A 14,848-nucleotide genomic window follows, 5' to 3' on the forward strand; every position below is an offset into this window, starting at 1 on the left:
CTAAATCGACATCGCTGTGCCAGAAATCATAAAGGAAAGTAATGCGTCACTGAGATGTTTCCATCATTTTTTTTGACAGCAAACTATGTAATAAAGAAAGTATAGCGATGTCACTGCTACTGAGAGCAGCAAGACTCTATGTTGATCGCAGATGGATATAGTGACAGCTAGCAGCATTCAATGGCAATCCACATTGCTGACCTTACTCCACATCTGTGGCTCTGAAGTGGAGCTCTGGGGAACTATGTGTAGGTGTAAATTTCTTTCGTGCACAGTTAACCTTGGCTGCGTCTGTCCAGTCATATAAATAAGGTAGAGTTGGCAAGAAGGAATGTTCCAGTGGAAGTGGTTTTATAATCTTATAAACCATTCTTTATAATGGTTCTTTTCACCATAATTCTCATAAATTAGAATATTAAATTATAACCCACTGGTCCAAGTATGTCCTTCTATTTCCACCAGTTCTTGGAAAGTCTGAAGCATTATATGAACATTGCACAAGCACACAGGCTAGCCTGCCCTTCTACCTTGCAGAAGAACTTTGTGTGGGAAGTTGTTGTAATTTTGTGCATTCACTTCTGGAATTAGCAACAAGGATGTTCATACAAAATCCATCTTATCAGGTTTTTGGTTAACATTCCTCTAATGATTTGCTTTTTTTTTACATAAGCAACAAAAGATTGCAAAGAATGTTCACAATATTTGTATCCTCAGAGAATACTCAAAAATACAGCAATCACAATGGAATGAGATGTACCATTTAAACTTTTATAGCTTTGTTGACCACATAGCTAATTCCCAATTACTATCTTATCCATAGATTTTTATTACATTTGAGCGCTCAGTGGGGCCAATGATTAACTGATATCAGAGTTCCCTGGTTCAGATGCTTTCAGCATCACACTTGATATGAAACTTTTCCTAAATGGGTTTCAGTTAATCCAGCTCCTACCAGCATTGCTGGGAGGTCAGGCTAAGTATTGTATGAATACTCACCTCTGTGTACAAGCTGCACTCTCCTGATCCCGAGCTGATCATTGTCAACTATCCTTGATTCTAGGATGATGTCTAGTCGGTCACAGGTTTTTCCCATAGGCTTAGTGTAACCTGATATGCCAACTCTGGACACACAGATCTTTAGGCATATCGGGCAGGATCTCCCACAAGGCAGTCTGACCTGGCTTGCAAAATTTGCCCTTTTTTTCTTCTCTGCCTTATCATTAAGATGTTGTGATTCAATAATGTAATGGGCAAGTCGTCACTATTTTGAATGATTGGTGGCCAGCTCCTTCAAGTCAATATCAATGCTGCCCTTTTACATGGAGAGCTTCAGAATGTCTTTGCTTTCGTTCTCCCCCCGCCCCCGAGTAACACTGCCAACTTGAGAATGGGTCATGGTTTTTGGCTATCCAGACACTGTGTCCAGTCTATCAAAGTTGAATTTTCAAGCATTTTGCCTGAATGCAATACATTGTGAAACTGGCTTCAAAAAAGTCGTAGCATTTGTTTGACAGCCTCCCATTGAATCCTGAGGATGCCTCCCATTGAATCCTGAGGATGCTGTGGAAGCTTTGCTGATGGAATTTATCTAGCACTGTTATATGTTGCTTATACACAGCCAGCACAATACTCCGGCAGTACAGGAGTATGGTGACGACAACTGTTCTGTATGCTAGGACTTTTTTTGACTTGTGGAAGCCTTAAAAGGCTGAGCTGGTATAAATAGTGGCTTTTTGAAAGAGGTAGCTGCCAAGATACGGGAAGTGCTCAGGTGAGAGTTCATGTCAGTTTTGTTGAGGCAATATTGAAGAGCAGGGTGTATCTCTTGTCTGCAGAATTGAAAAGATCGAGAATGGCTTCCATATCTGGTGCAGAGTGGGCACCAACACTACAGTTATCCACAAACTGTAGATCATGCCTGTCTAGCGTTGTCAATTTTAGTTTTGGCAAAGACAACTGAGGTTAGTGGTTTTACATAAGAACATAAGAAATAGGAGCAGGAGTAGGCCATCTAGCCCTTCGAGCCTGCCCCGCCATTCAATAAGATCATGGCTGATCTGTCGTGGCTCAGTTCCACATTCCTGCCCTCTCCCCATAACCCTTAATCCCCTCTCTTATCAAAAACCCATCAACCCGCGTCTTAAATATATTTAGCGAGGTAGCCTCCACCACTTCAACGGGCAGAGAATTCCAGAGATTCACCACCCTTTGAGTGAAGAAGTTCCTCCTCAATTCCGTTCTAAACCGCCCCCCCTTTATCTTGAGGCTGTGCCGCCTAGTCCTACTATCCCTTCTGAGCGGGAAGAGTCTCTCCACCTCTATCCTATCCATCCCATTCATCAACTTACACGTCTCAATGAGATCTCCCCTCATTCTTCTAAACTCTAACGAGTACAAGCCTAGTTTATTCAGCCTCTCCTCATAGCTCAACCCCCTCAACTCCGGCATCAGCCTAGTAAACCTTCTCTGCACTCCCTCCAAGGCCAAAATATCCTTGCGTAAGTACGGCGCCCAAAACTGCACACAGTACTCCAGCTGCGGCCTCACCAATGCCCTATATGTAAGTACGGCGCCCAAAACTGCACACAGTACTCCAGCTGCAGCCTTAAATATAGTCAAAGGTTACCCAGACTAGTTCAAGACTTAATGAGAAGCAGTATCAGGGTCAATGTAGTCAGAGAAAAATGTCAGGAATAGGAAAAGACATTCTGTGCAGCTAAGGAACTGCTGTCAGCTCTGAGGAGCTAACCGTGTACCACTGATGAGAGATAAAGCTATCTAAGACTTAGTATTGTGTAATGAGGCAGAGTTAATTTGTAATGTCATAACAAAAGAGCCACTGGGAAATCAGGATCACAATATCATTTGAATTCATGTTAAGTTTGAAAGTTACATACCTTCAGTCACAAACAAGAAACTTTAAAGGCTTGAGTGGAGAAGTGCTTAAGATTGGCTGAGTAAATAGACTAAAAGCAATGTTAGAAAATAACCGGAAAAGTTTTTAAAGAAGTAATTCAAAATGTTCAACAAAAATACATTCAGTTGAAAAACATCTTGGCAAGAAAGACGCATCCTGGCTCACTCAGGAGGTTAAGGAGAACATTAAATTAAAAGAAGAGGCTTATAATGTTGCAAAGAACAGTGGCAAATCTGAGGATTGGGTGTGATTTAGAAACAAAGGGCCATCAAAAATGATGATGCTGGACCAGATCCCCAGATGTTTGGAACAATCTGGTTAGGACCCAGTACTTTTTATTTAAATTACATGGAGTTTGAGACCCCAGGTATTTGCTTAGCCAATAAAGACACAAGATTCCACAGTTTTTGAACAAATAAAATAAACTACTATACACAGTCAGAAAAGGAAAACATTTTAAAACATTTATCTTGTACCTCTTGTTGATTCTAAATGTTAGAGTAAATGGAATTAATTGGAAAACTGTTGTTAAACACGCTACACTCCACAATAAATGCCTGATGTGACCAAGATGGATCCATGCAATCCATCCAGACACCAATGTGAGTTACATAATTTCATTAGCCATGCTAAATTGTCCCTTAGTGTCCCAGGATATGTAGCTTAGAAGGATTAGCGGGATAAATGTGTGGAGTTGTGGGGCTAGGGCCTGGGGATTGTTGTCATTGCAGACTTGATGGTATGAATGGCCTCCTGTACTGTAGAATTTCTGCGATTCTACGAAAACTCTGTCTCCCTCACTAGAGATTCCAAGCTTTTCACTGTCAAAGATCAAGCTGCTCCAACTCAGCCTGCCTCACTAACAATTTGCCTCCCAGTTTCAGTTTTGCCTCCCAAGACTCTGTTCCCCCGGATTGACGAACGTGTACCCCAGTGCCAACTCATGGATACTTCTCCAGCTCTTCATCCACACTGAACGGAACCCCACTGCTCCCAAGTTGCAGTGCATATGCAGCCTTTGTTGCAGTGACTGCAGCACTGAGTCACTAACTGCCTGCTGCCTTTTCAGCTCTCCTGGGCTTCTCCTGAACCCTTACCCTTTAAGCATACTAATCCAGCTCCTCAGAGCTAACAGCAGTACCTTGGCTGCACAGAGTGTCTTCTCTTGTTTCTGACATTTTTCTCTCTGACTGCATTAACCCTTGTACTACTTCTCATTAAGTCTTAAACTGGTCTGGATAACCTTTGGATATATTTACGGCTGGGATAGACAGATTTTTATTGTCTCAGACAGTAGAGGGATATTGGGAGTAGGTGGGGAAAATGGAGTTGAAGCATATTATCAACCATGATGTTATTGAATGGTGGAGCAGGCTTGATGTGCCGTATGGTCCACCCTGACTCCTGTTTTTGTTTCTTCAGTTGATGAAATAGTTGCATTGTGATTACGCTACTCGGACATCCAAATCTTTAGCGCACGACTTTGACAGCCTTTGCAATATACTGTGCAAAATGCTTCAATTAAGTCATTGAATGCAATCTGAAGTCCCTGATGTTGTTCTCACCATTTTTGGATATGGCAGCAAAGGCCATATCAGAGATTCTGCTAGAAGGTCTAAAGCCAAACTGTCTCTCTCAGAGGATTTCCTCAGCTACTGGAAGTAGGAATAATAGGTGTCAGGATTTTCCCTGCTATGGACAAGTGGTTTTCACAGTGTGCTTTATCTCCCTTCTTGAAGATAGTTACATCCCTAATGTTGGCGAGGGAAGGCAGTGGGGTGGAAATTCAATTTCCTTCCAAATCTCATCCGAATGATGGGAAAATGAGCACTTGCCTGATGACCAGTCAAATGTTTTTGTAATATTAGGATATTCACTAAATTGGTTTAGCTAGCGTATTGTGGGGAGCACAGAGCATAGCCAGCGAAATTCTTGCAAATTTGTAACATTCCAAATTATTTTGACTTTATTATAAATATTTGTAGCATTACAGTAGATAAAAATAGATTATGTATTGTATAATTCTAAATCAGACAGTAAATTGGTTGGTATTCTGTATATCAGTGGAGAAGAAATCTGGAAGCTTGTTGGGTTAAGATTTGGTTACTCAGACAGGAGCATTTGCTGCTAGTGAGATGTTTTTAGATAGTAGTTGATATCTCAGATATGTGCATGTATGAGTAGCCATACACAGTATTGAATTTAAGGAGAAGTCCAAGGAAAAGTGGAAATACAACAGTATGGGAGTTATGAAACACAGCAGAGGGATGCAAAAAGAAATGGAAGGATATTGATGATGAGCAACGTTTTCTAATAAATGTGTTGAGAGTGCTAAAGAAAAAATAAGGGCCCGTTAAAGTGGAGGAACAGAATGAAATACAATGGTAGAAGTATTTTATTCTAGACTGAAAATTTGCAAACATTCTTCAGCAGGGAAGAAGGGGGAAAAGCCCTCTCTTGACAGCTTGCAGACCTGTCAGTTTCATGCCAGTCATGGGAAAGTTACCAGAATCTGTCATCAGAGATAGTGACCTTTATTATTCTTGGCATGTGAGCATTAATGGCAAAATTTTTTTTGGCCCATCCTATTTTCCCTTGTAGGTGATAGTGAGCTACTTTCTTAAGACGCTCCACACCATGTGATGAAGTTATTCCCATAATACTGTTCAATAGGGAGTTGCAGGATTTTGGCACAATGACAGTGAAAAAATTGTGTGGTGGGTGATGAGCTTGGTGCACTTGGAAGCATTTTCCCCCTTTCCCCCACACAGCCTGGAAATCTGGAACACTGTCATTGCAAAAAGCTGTAGTTGCTAGGTCAGCTGAGATTTTCAATTAACAGGTCTTTTGGGGGTAAAGATAAAGGAATATGGGCAGAAATGGCCAAATGGAATTGAGGTACAATCTAACGAAATGACAGAATGGGATCAAATAACCTGCTGGTAATCCTGTGAACCTCAGAAGATGTGGGTGCAAGTCCCACTCCAGAGCCATGTGCAGATCGACATTTCAGTGCCCTACTGAGGAAGTGCTGCACTGTTGGAGGTGCTATCGTTTGGATGAGACATTAAAACTGAAACTGCCCTTGGGAAGGTATAAGCCACAATTGTTATCAAAGAAGAACATGGGAGTTTCCCCCCAGTTATGTTGGTCAATATTTACCCCTCAACTAATATCACTAAAACCATTGATCAGATCAATTATCTCATTGTGGGTTGTGGAGCCATACTGTGAGCAAATTGGTGTAATGTAGGAACAGTGGTACCCAATGACTGCATTTCAAATGTGCAACATTGTTCTCTAATGTGCTCCTACGAATATATGAAATAGGAGCATAGGCCATTCAGCCCCTCAAGCCTGCTCTGCCATTCAACAAAATCATGGCTGATCTGTTTGTGTTTCAAATTCCATATATCCCTGAATACCTTTGATTTTCTTGCCTAACAAGAATCTATCTACCTCTGCCTTAAAATACTTAAATAACCCTGCTTCTACCACCTTCTGAGGCAGAGTTCTGAAGTCAACAACCCTGTGAAAGAAGAAAATTCTCGTCTTTGTTCTAAAAGGGCAACCCTAATTCTGGACTCACCCACAAGTGGAAACGTTCCTTCAATGTTCACTTTGTTGAGCCATTTCCAGATCTTATGCCCTTCAATCAAATCACCCCTCACTCTTCTAAACTCCAGTGGAAAACAAGCCCAGTCCAACCATATCGACATTCTCTGGTTGTGAAAAGTTGTCTAATTGCAAGTTATTTTCTTTAATCCTAAAAGAGGCTTGCAATGTTTTTTTCATTAAATCTGTTGTGTAAATGCCTGTCGTAGTTCTGCTATTCTCTTGACTAGTGCTTTAGAATTTGAAGTAATGTTCAGGATTAATCTGTTCTACAAAATGAGGCAGATCTTGCTGAAAAAATGTGAATGATTCATGCCATTCTGTTGTTTATTTTAAATAAGCAGCATCTTGCCCTCAGCTCTTTTTTTAAGAAATTTTGCTGAATTTCCACATTGTCTCCTAAACTTGTCACAAAAATTAAGTCTAGCTTTTAAAAGCACAAGTACATTTTCCTGATCCAGAAGGTGTATGATTTAGGTTCATTCCTTTAGTTAATAATTGCTGAAAAATTTAAAAACATCATTTTAATTTGCTTTTAAAAAATGCCTTTCATTTTCTGTCTCTACCACCCATTCTCTTTCTCCTCCTTGTAGTATATTTGACCTGAATTCACCACCTTTGTTCTTCTTTGTCAGTTTTTAAACTCTCATTGGTTAAGGAAATACACTGTTAGTCTGACTATTCACTAAGATCACAGCTGCCCTGCTGCCCTTGCCATATTATTTGTTTGCACATCTAACCTAGCAAGTTATGGTGCAAAGAATGTTAGAGCTGAAGGTTGCAGGAAAAATACAACCAGTGATGTGTGTTGTGAGACGTCCCACTCCAGCAAGGTACTATCACTTTGCATATCTCTGTAAAACCTTCTCATTCCTCCCCCTTTCAAGGCTAAAATGTTAAGTTTATCTAATCTTTTTTTATAAGGCTAGCCCATGGACAATAGAGATCAAGTTTATGGCTTGGCTTAAGGGTTTAGATATCTCCCATATGTTTCAGTGAGTAGAATTAATATTCAAGGTTCAGCTTCTCTAATAGACCTCAGTTCCTGTGTGCTCACCTCAAACTCTTATTAATTGGCAATGTGGTTTGGCAGTCAGTTACTTCATTGCTCTGAAATGATTAAATGTGAATGATGTTCACAGCCTATTATTGCTCCCAGATATATCTTTCAGTCTCTCTTGGCTAGATTAACACCATTCATTACATATAACATCTTTTTCCTGTGTGTTCCACAGCAGAGCCCATTTTATCTCAAATTTCATCTGATGTCTTATGCATATTATCAGTGTTGTTTGCAGCCCTAGTTCAGTATTATTAAACTGTTCTTCATAAAAGCCTATTCAATTTTTGTTAAAATAAATCCATGTTCTTTCTTTCAGTCACACCTGTTAGTGCTTGTTTGTGCATGCTTTCTCTTCATGACATGTATCTAATCTAATTGCCATTGCTACTTGCTTTAGTAATGAGCTTTTCCTTAAGCACTGTCTTGTTTTTGCTCCACACCAATATAAAACCCGAAAGTAAACTGCAGATATGTTTGAGACAGTGAAGGTGGAACCTGTGTAGCCTTTTCACCTCTTGAGCATATGTTGTCCAGGCCTTGCTACTGTAGAGGAATGCACTGAGGTCGGAGGCTAGGTAAACTTGCAGTTTAGGATTCTTATGAAGTTGCCATTCCACACTCAACTTGGATGTAAGAGCTGCAGTTTTGCAATGTGCATGTTGCAAGTGACAGATTGTTAGTGATAGTGAAGCCTAGATATATGAAGCTATTGGCAATCTCCTACGTCTGCTGATGGGGTGTAGTAACATCTTGCACCATGACATTTGTCTTCCTGGTGTTGATGATAAACAAACTCTTTACAGGAGTGAGAGTCTACTCATTTGCTGAAGGTGTTCCTTGGTATTGAACGTTAGCATGGTATTCATGGTCCATAATTATTTCATGGTAAAGATAGTGAACTGGCCACTGGATCACGACCTTCTCAACGTCTGTATGTCTATTACAAGGATACTTTAAGCAAAATATGAAGGTGGTGGACATTGACACAGTCAACTTGGAGATAGCTGCTGTCAGCTGAAATCTCTGAGAATTGAGTGATGGGACATTGGAAAAGACAAGAAGAAATGGAAAGCTCAGTTGGCCAAGAGGAGAGTATTTAGAAAACTGAGGCTCACCTGACTATCTTCATCTGCAGCAGAACTGCCATGTCAGAATATGCCCCTGAATCACAGCAGGTGATAGTTTACATAGAGTTGACCACCAAGGCAAAAACAGATCACCGAGGCATAAGCCATCATCTAACAAGGTTGCAAGGTTGCCATGGAGATGCTGATATGAATTTGGTTTCACCATTAAAGGGCAACGCAGTTAAAGCACTTTTACTTCACCTCACAACATCATGAAAGGATAAAGTAACATGTAATACATTATGAGCAAGTGCATCACTCAATTTCGACATGAAAAATGCCATGGAAATATCTGCTAGTAATATATTTTAAAAAGTGCAATTTCCATACATAGCAGTCACAGCTAAAAAGCAATTTTAAGATGTGGCTGGGGGGGCGGATGGGGGTTGGGGGTCCTGGTCTCCAGGTCTCCAGACTGAAGCTGACAAGTACAATCTAATTTGCTGACTTCCATGACCATTGTTGTGGATTCTGTGTATGGATTGCTTCATTAATGCAAAGACTTCATTTATTTGTGCCTATGCAATTACATTTAAATGCTAAGCTTTTAAAGTTAACTTGACCATATTTTAAACGCGGCAGACATGCTGGGATTAGCTAGAAAAATGGACTACATTCTTTGAAATTATAATGCTAGCAGAAACAGGCCTTTTTCATAAGCTGAAACAAAACATTTCATGGCCACAGCTGCAAATTGTTTATGAAAATTAGAGATAGCTTGTACCACACAATTTCAATACAAGATAACGAAAAACTTATAATTCTGTATCCAGAGTAAATTTTTCAGTTTGGGCAAAGTCTGTTTTCGAGGCCAGTACAATACTGGCTTTTGCCAGTGTCTCGCTCGCTTTCTGTTTTTTCGCTCTCTGTAGTGTGTTAATTTTGAATTCTGCTGAATAAAAGAAGTTCAATGTATTGCAACTGTCTCCATCTATTCTGAGGAATGAATGGACCCTACACCATACAGCAATTCTAATCAGAGTAGTGTAGATGCTGAAATTCTGAAGTAAAAACAGAAATGCTGAAAATATTCACCAGCATCTGTTGAAAGAAAAACCTGGTTAATGTTTCAGGCTGATGAACTTGTATCAGAACTGGAAGAAGTTTGATTCTAAAACTAGTGCAGGGTGAGGGGAGAAAATAACAAAAAGCACAGCTGGTGACAGAGTGGGAAATAGCAGAGATTTATTAGCAAAAGGGGTTGTAATGTTGAAACTCTAACCTGAAAGACAGCAAAGTGACTAATTGAAAGATGAGGTATTGTCCTTTGAGCTGTCAGCTTGTGTTAACAATTAGATATTAAATAGGCTGTAACCTCTCAGCTAAGCTCCATGGCAGTGTAAATGGGGGTACCCCAGAGATGTGCTGGGAACCCCCCCCACGAGACCCCCGGACCAGGTAATGGAATGGGGGGAGGGGATCAAGTTATATACTGAGAATAATTCATTCTCCTCGTGTCTGTGTGGGTTTCCTCCGGGTGCTCCAGTTTCCTCCCACAGTCCAAAGATGTGTGGGTTAGGGCGAACACTTCAGTGGTCACGGGCATTCAGCCTCTGACCTTCGGGTAAGCATTCTCCAAGGCGGCCTTCATGACACACGACAGCGCAGAGTCGCTGAACAGAGACTGATAGCCAAGTTCCGCACACAGGAGGACGGTCTCAACAGGGATCTTGGGTTCATGTCGCACTATCTGTAACCCCCGTGACTTGCCTGGGTTTGCAAAACCTCACTTACTGTACTGCCTGGAGACAATACACATCTCTTTAAACTGTGATCAGTGCTCCTTCCACTCACATTATCAGCCACTTCAGGTCTTGAACAGCAGGTTAGGTGTAAGGATTCGCATTCTAATCAGTAATCTCTAAACTGTCTGTGCTTTATATGCTCTGTCTGAGGCCAGAACTCTCCATTCACCTGACGAAGGGGCTAACCCGAAAGCTTGCGAGTATATTATCAAATAAATAGGTTGGACTAAAACCTGGTGTTGTCAGACTTTTTACTTAGGTTGATTGGCCATGCTAAATTGCCCCTTAATGTGCTGAGATGTGTAGGTTAGAGGAATTAGCGGATAAAATATGTAGGGAAAAGGGGGTAGTGCCTGAGTGGGATTGTGGACGGTGCAGACTTGATAGGCCAAAGGGCCTCTTTCTGCACTGTAGGGTATCTATATAAAATATGAATAGTTGGTGTTGGTGTTTCCTATTTCAAAATGTTTTTAAAATAGTAACACTGGTAATTCACATCAATGTGGCACATTTTATTGAGAAAATTAATTCTATAAGGATGCCTGTAACCACAAGCAAACAATTTTAAAAACCATCAAATTCCATGTCTTTTGGCATCCGATGTAATGAGTTCATCAACTTAGTTCTGAGTAACTGGATATGGCATCATTGTAAGAATCCTACAGTGAATCAGGTGTACTGCTTTTGGTTTCAGAGTCATCGCTCCGCACCAAATCATCTTCCTCTCCAGCCATTGAATTGGATAATCCATTTATTTGAATAATCTAATGACAGTTTATGCATTAGTAGGATTTCACGATTTGGTGATGAAACTACGCAATTTAGGGGCAGCATGCGTATTTCCATGCTTTGCAAAGACTTTTTCTCTGTCAACCATCCACCTATTCCATTTGGTACGACCTTGATCTTTAATTCATTTGTTGAGACATGCATTCAGAGGTTGAACTGCAAACATTAGATCTGCTGGTATAACTGGTTTGGCCTGTATTTCTTCACAGGCAGCTCTTGATCTCATCCATTGTATCAAATCTGAACATATCCTGCACCACTGAGCTGCACTCTTCATGTCGGCTGGAGAATTCCTATTGCATAATTGTGCTTCATCCTCATCTGTCCAACTCGTGTCATAATATGAACAAAATCTCCTGCTGAGAACTTGATTTTTGGCATGGTTTTACTTTTGAAAATTACCATTGGGTTTCAGTTTAGTTCTGTTGGCCAGGCAGGCTAGAATCTTGGCTTCTCACGTCTTGTGGTTTTTACTAGAATTGTTTTTGAACCTTCCCATTTCACAGTTCATTGCTGGGTGTATCTAAATTTGTGTGCATTCCATCCATGTTGCCAATGTGTTTTGCTGCTGCTTGATGAACGGCTGGAAACTGGAAATTTTGGTTTTGAGGTAGTTTCTGAGCAATCTTGGTCTTTTGTCGCAATGCCAGGGACATTTTTGTTCCATTAATCAACTATACGTCTGTTGCTCTTAAATATTTGCTGGTCTCACATTTTGATATAGCCCATGTAAGTGCATTTCTACACATTGCAAGAGTTATACTTTGCAGTTTCTTTTAGGATTGTGTTTTATTATGAGGTATAACTTGAGAACTTAGAAAATAGAACTTAGACCAATGATGTAATTGATTGCTCAGAAAACCTAGATCAGTTTTTTGCATCTAGGAGGCCAAATCTAAATAATTTCAATTAAAGTGTCCATCAATGACCAAGGTATTGTTTTATTACATTACAGTCAGTTAAATAATGTAACTGAAGCATAACTTCAGTCACTGCTAAATGACACCGCGGGAGGTGCACTGTTACATACAAAGTTGTATTATGTGTATTGGACAATGCCCCTTTAAGGGAAAGAGACCGAACTCCACCCTGGTTGGAGCTTGCCTTGCCAGCCTTGCACTGACTGCTGGAGAAGAGAAATGTTAACAAACAGTGCCAGTAGTTTACTTCCACTTACCTCATGGTCCTTTCTTAGTCTCTATATCAAACCTTGTGCATAATAAGTTGCACCAGTTGCCATGTTGCAGAGCCAGCTATGTTATAGGTTATATTAATTTCTGACTGGCTCCATAGCTCAGTTTGCATTGACACCAACAGTAGCAGTTCAGGTCCTGCTAAGAGCCCTGGGTTGATGGCAGCATGCCTATTTTTGAAACATTTTGAAATAAGTTGGCCGTCCATATATCATGCAGTCAGTAATCCAAAATGAACATTTGTTTTAGCAGAAAAAGCCACTTCCTCAAAGTGCAGACTCGTAACTTATTCTTCCCCAAGTTACTCCTCCATATAGTAGTTAGTTTGTCATTCATGGGATAAGGGTATTGCTGACTAGGAAAACATTTATTGCCCTTGAAAATGTGGTGGTGTGCTGCATTCTTGAGCCCCTGCAGACCATTTGGTATAGGAACACCCACAGTGCTGTTACAAAGGTAGTTCCAGGATTTTGACCCAGTGACAACTAAGAAATGGTGTTATAGTTCCAGGTTAGGACAGCATGTGACTTGGAGGGAAACTAGCAGGTGGTAGTGTTCCTATGCATCTGCTGCTCTTGTCCTTCTAAGTGGTAGAGGGCGCAGGTTTAGAAAGTGCACTCAAAGATATTGGGTGATATAATAGTTACATGTGTACAATTTTAAGCTCTGTGTTTATCTTTTCTCCTCCTCATTTCCTCCCAGTGCTGCATAGAAGATCTTGCCTTTGTCTAACTGTCCAAACCAGAATGATGTTACATGGGACAGCCCAAAGACTCAAGTAATCAATGTGCCAAGCAGAAGGCCAGAATCTCAATTATCAGTATTGTCTATCCCATGCCCCAGGTGAGTAAGGTTGATCATTTCTTGTGCTACAATATAGCAAGCTGTCAATGTTTTGATTTTAATCTGCATAATTTGTACAATAATTTGACAGCCATTGAGCAAAAATGCATTTTTATATATATATGGTATATTTTGATGTGTATGAAGATTACATTTCAAAAGTGAAAATAGAATGCCTTAAAATTTAACATTTAAATATCAACTAAAATCAGGAAAGATGGATTACAAGTACGTATTGGGCCTGATTTTATCATTTTTATTCTAAATGCTGAATCTGGATGTAATTCAGATCCGACTTAGAAATCTGCTTTCAGGCGCCCCTATATGCACTTAGCCTAAAAAAAATTGCGGGTCCCGTTCGTGTTGTGCGGGGGGTTTAGCATGCTCAAAACAATTAGAACTCTGAACTGCACATGCGCAGTTAGAAAAAAAACTTTGAAAAAACGCGCCTGTGTCAGATTGTTCCTGGGCTGCGGAAACAGAGAAAATGACCCGGGAGCGGAAAGCAGGAGCAATAGTCCCCGCAGACATCACTGCCCCCTTATCCACCACCCTCCGCTACCCCGACTGCTCGCGACCCCCTGCCCCCCTCCCCCTCCACTGATTGCCTGCAGAGTGGCAGCAGGCTCCCGCCCCCGCCCCCCCCCCCCCCACACACACACACACACACACACACACACACACACACACCACCAGTGAATCATCCACCAGTGAGTGATGGGGTCTCCACCCTCCCCCTACCAGGGATACATCTTACCTACCCGCCCCCCCCAACCAATGATCTGGCCTCACTCCCCTCCCCTCCCCAACCAGAGAATGATCTGACACGCCTTCCTTTTCTCTCTCTCTCTCTCCCCTCCACCACACACACACCCACACACACCACTGATCTGAGTCAGAGAGGTGTTGAAAGCACTGAATTCACTCTTCAGCACCTGGAGCGTCTAATTCGGACTTTTATTCATCAGATTCATTTTGGTGCGATTCCGGATCGGTGAACATGGTGGTAAAGGGGGAAATGCTGATAAAGATGAGCGAGCAGTTCATTAATTCAGTTGAAATACATGCAAATAGATTTAAATTGCCATTGCGCCCGTTTTGGGTGCGAAGCGGATTGCAGCCATTCCCTGGTTTCGGTAAAGTGACCATCTGCACAGACGCAGGTACAGATCGCATTAATGGTCTCACACCAGACTTTACCATGTTTTCGGGTGCAACGCAATGATAAAATAGGGCCCGTTGTGTCCAGTTTGCCATCTGTTTCTAAAAGCAGTTATCTTTTTATTTGTTACTTTTGACACTTTGCTAATAAGTTTGATAGCTGGGAGCGTTCTTGCATTTGGGAGTGTAAGCAAAGGCAAAGACTTCTTGAAGATTTAGATCAGGATTGAAAGGGAGATTTGATGTTTGGCGAGGAATGCAGAACATCAGGTTACATTGGGAATACTTGTTTAGCAGAAGTGTTCAGCAAACCTTTTTAAAAATTGCTGTGCAAATGTTCGCATTCAACTTTATTGTAATTCGAAAGGCTTTTTTGTGATAGAAGGAATAGACCA

At 41.0% G+C, this 14,848-nt stretch overlaps 1 protein-coding gene across 2 annotated transcripts in view; it reads left to right on the forward strand.

The window, feature by feature from the left end:
* LOC145354872 (thyroid hormone receptor beta) overlaps positions 1 to 14,848 on the forward strand; it is a 194,740-nt gene that overhangs the window by 11,364 nt on the left and 168,528 nt on the right. For both annotated transcript variants that reach the window (XM_080206443.1, XM_080206453.1), the window contains exon 3: positions 13,152 to 13,292. The gene's annotated coding sequence lies outside the window, so the exon portion shown is untranslated. The remainder of the gene's footprint in view (positions 1 to 13,151; positions 13,293 to 14,848) is intronic.

The sequence above is a fragment of the Carcharhinus amblyrhynchos genome, chromosome 2, assembly GCF_965287045.1.
Source record: "Carcharhinus amblyrhynchos chromosome 2, sCarAmb.v2.hapA, whole genome shotgun sequence".
NCBI classification, from domain to species: domain Eukaryota; kingdom Metazoa; phylum Chordata; class Chondrichthyes; order Carcharhiniformes; family Carcharhinidae; genus Carcharhinus; species Carcharhinus amblyrhynchos.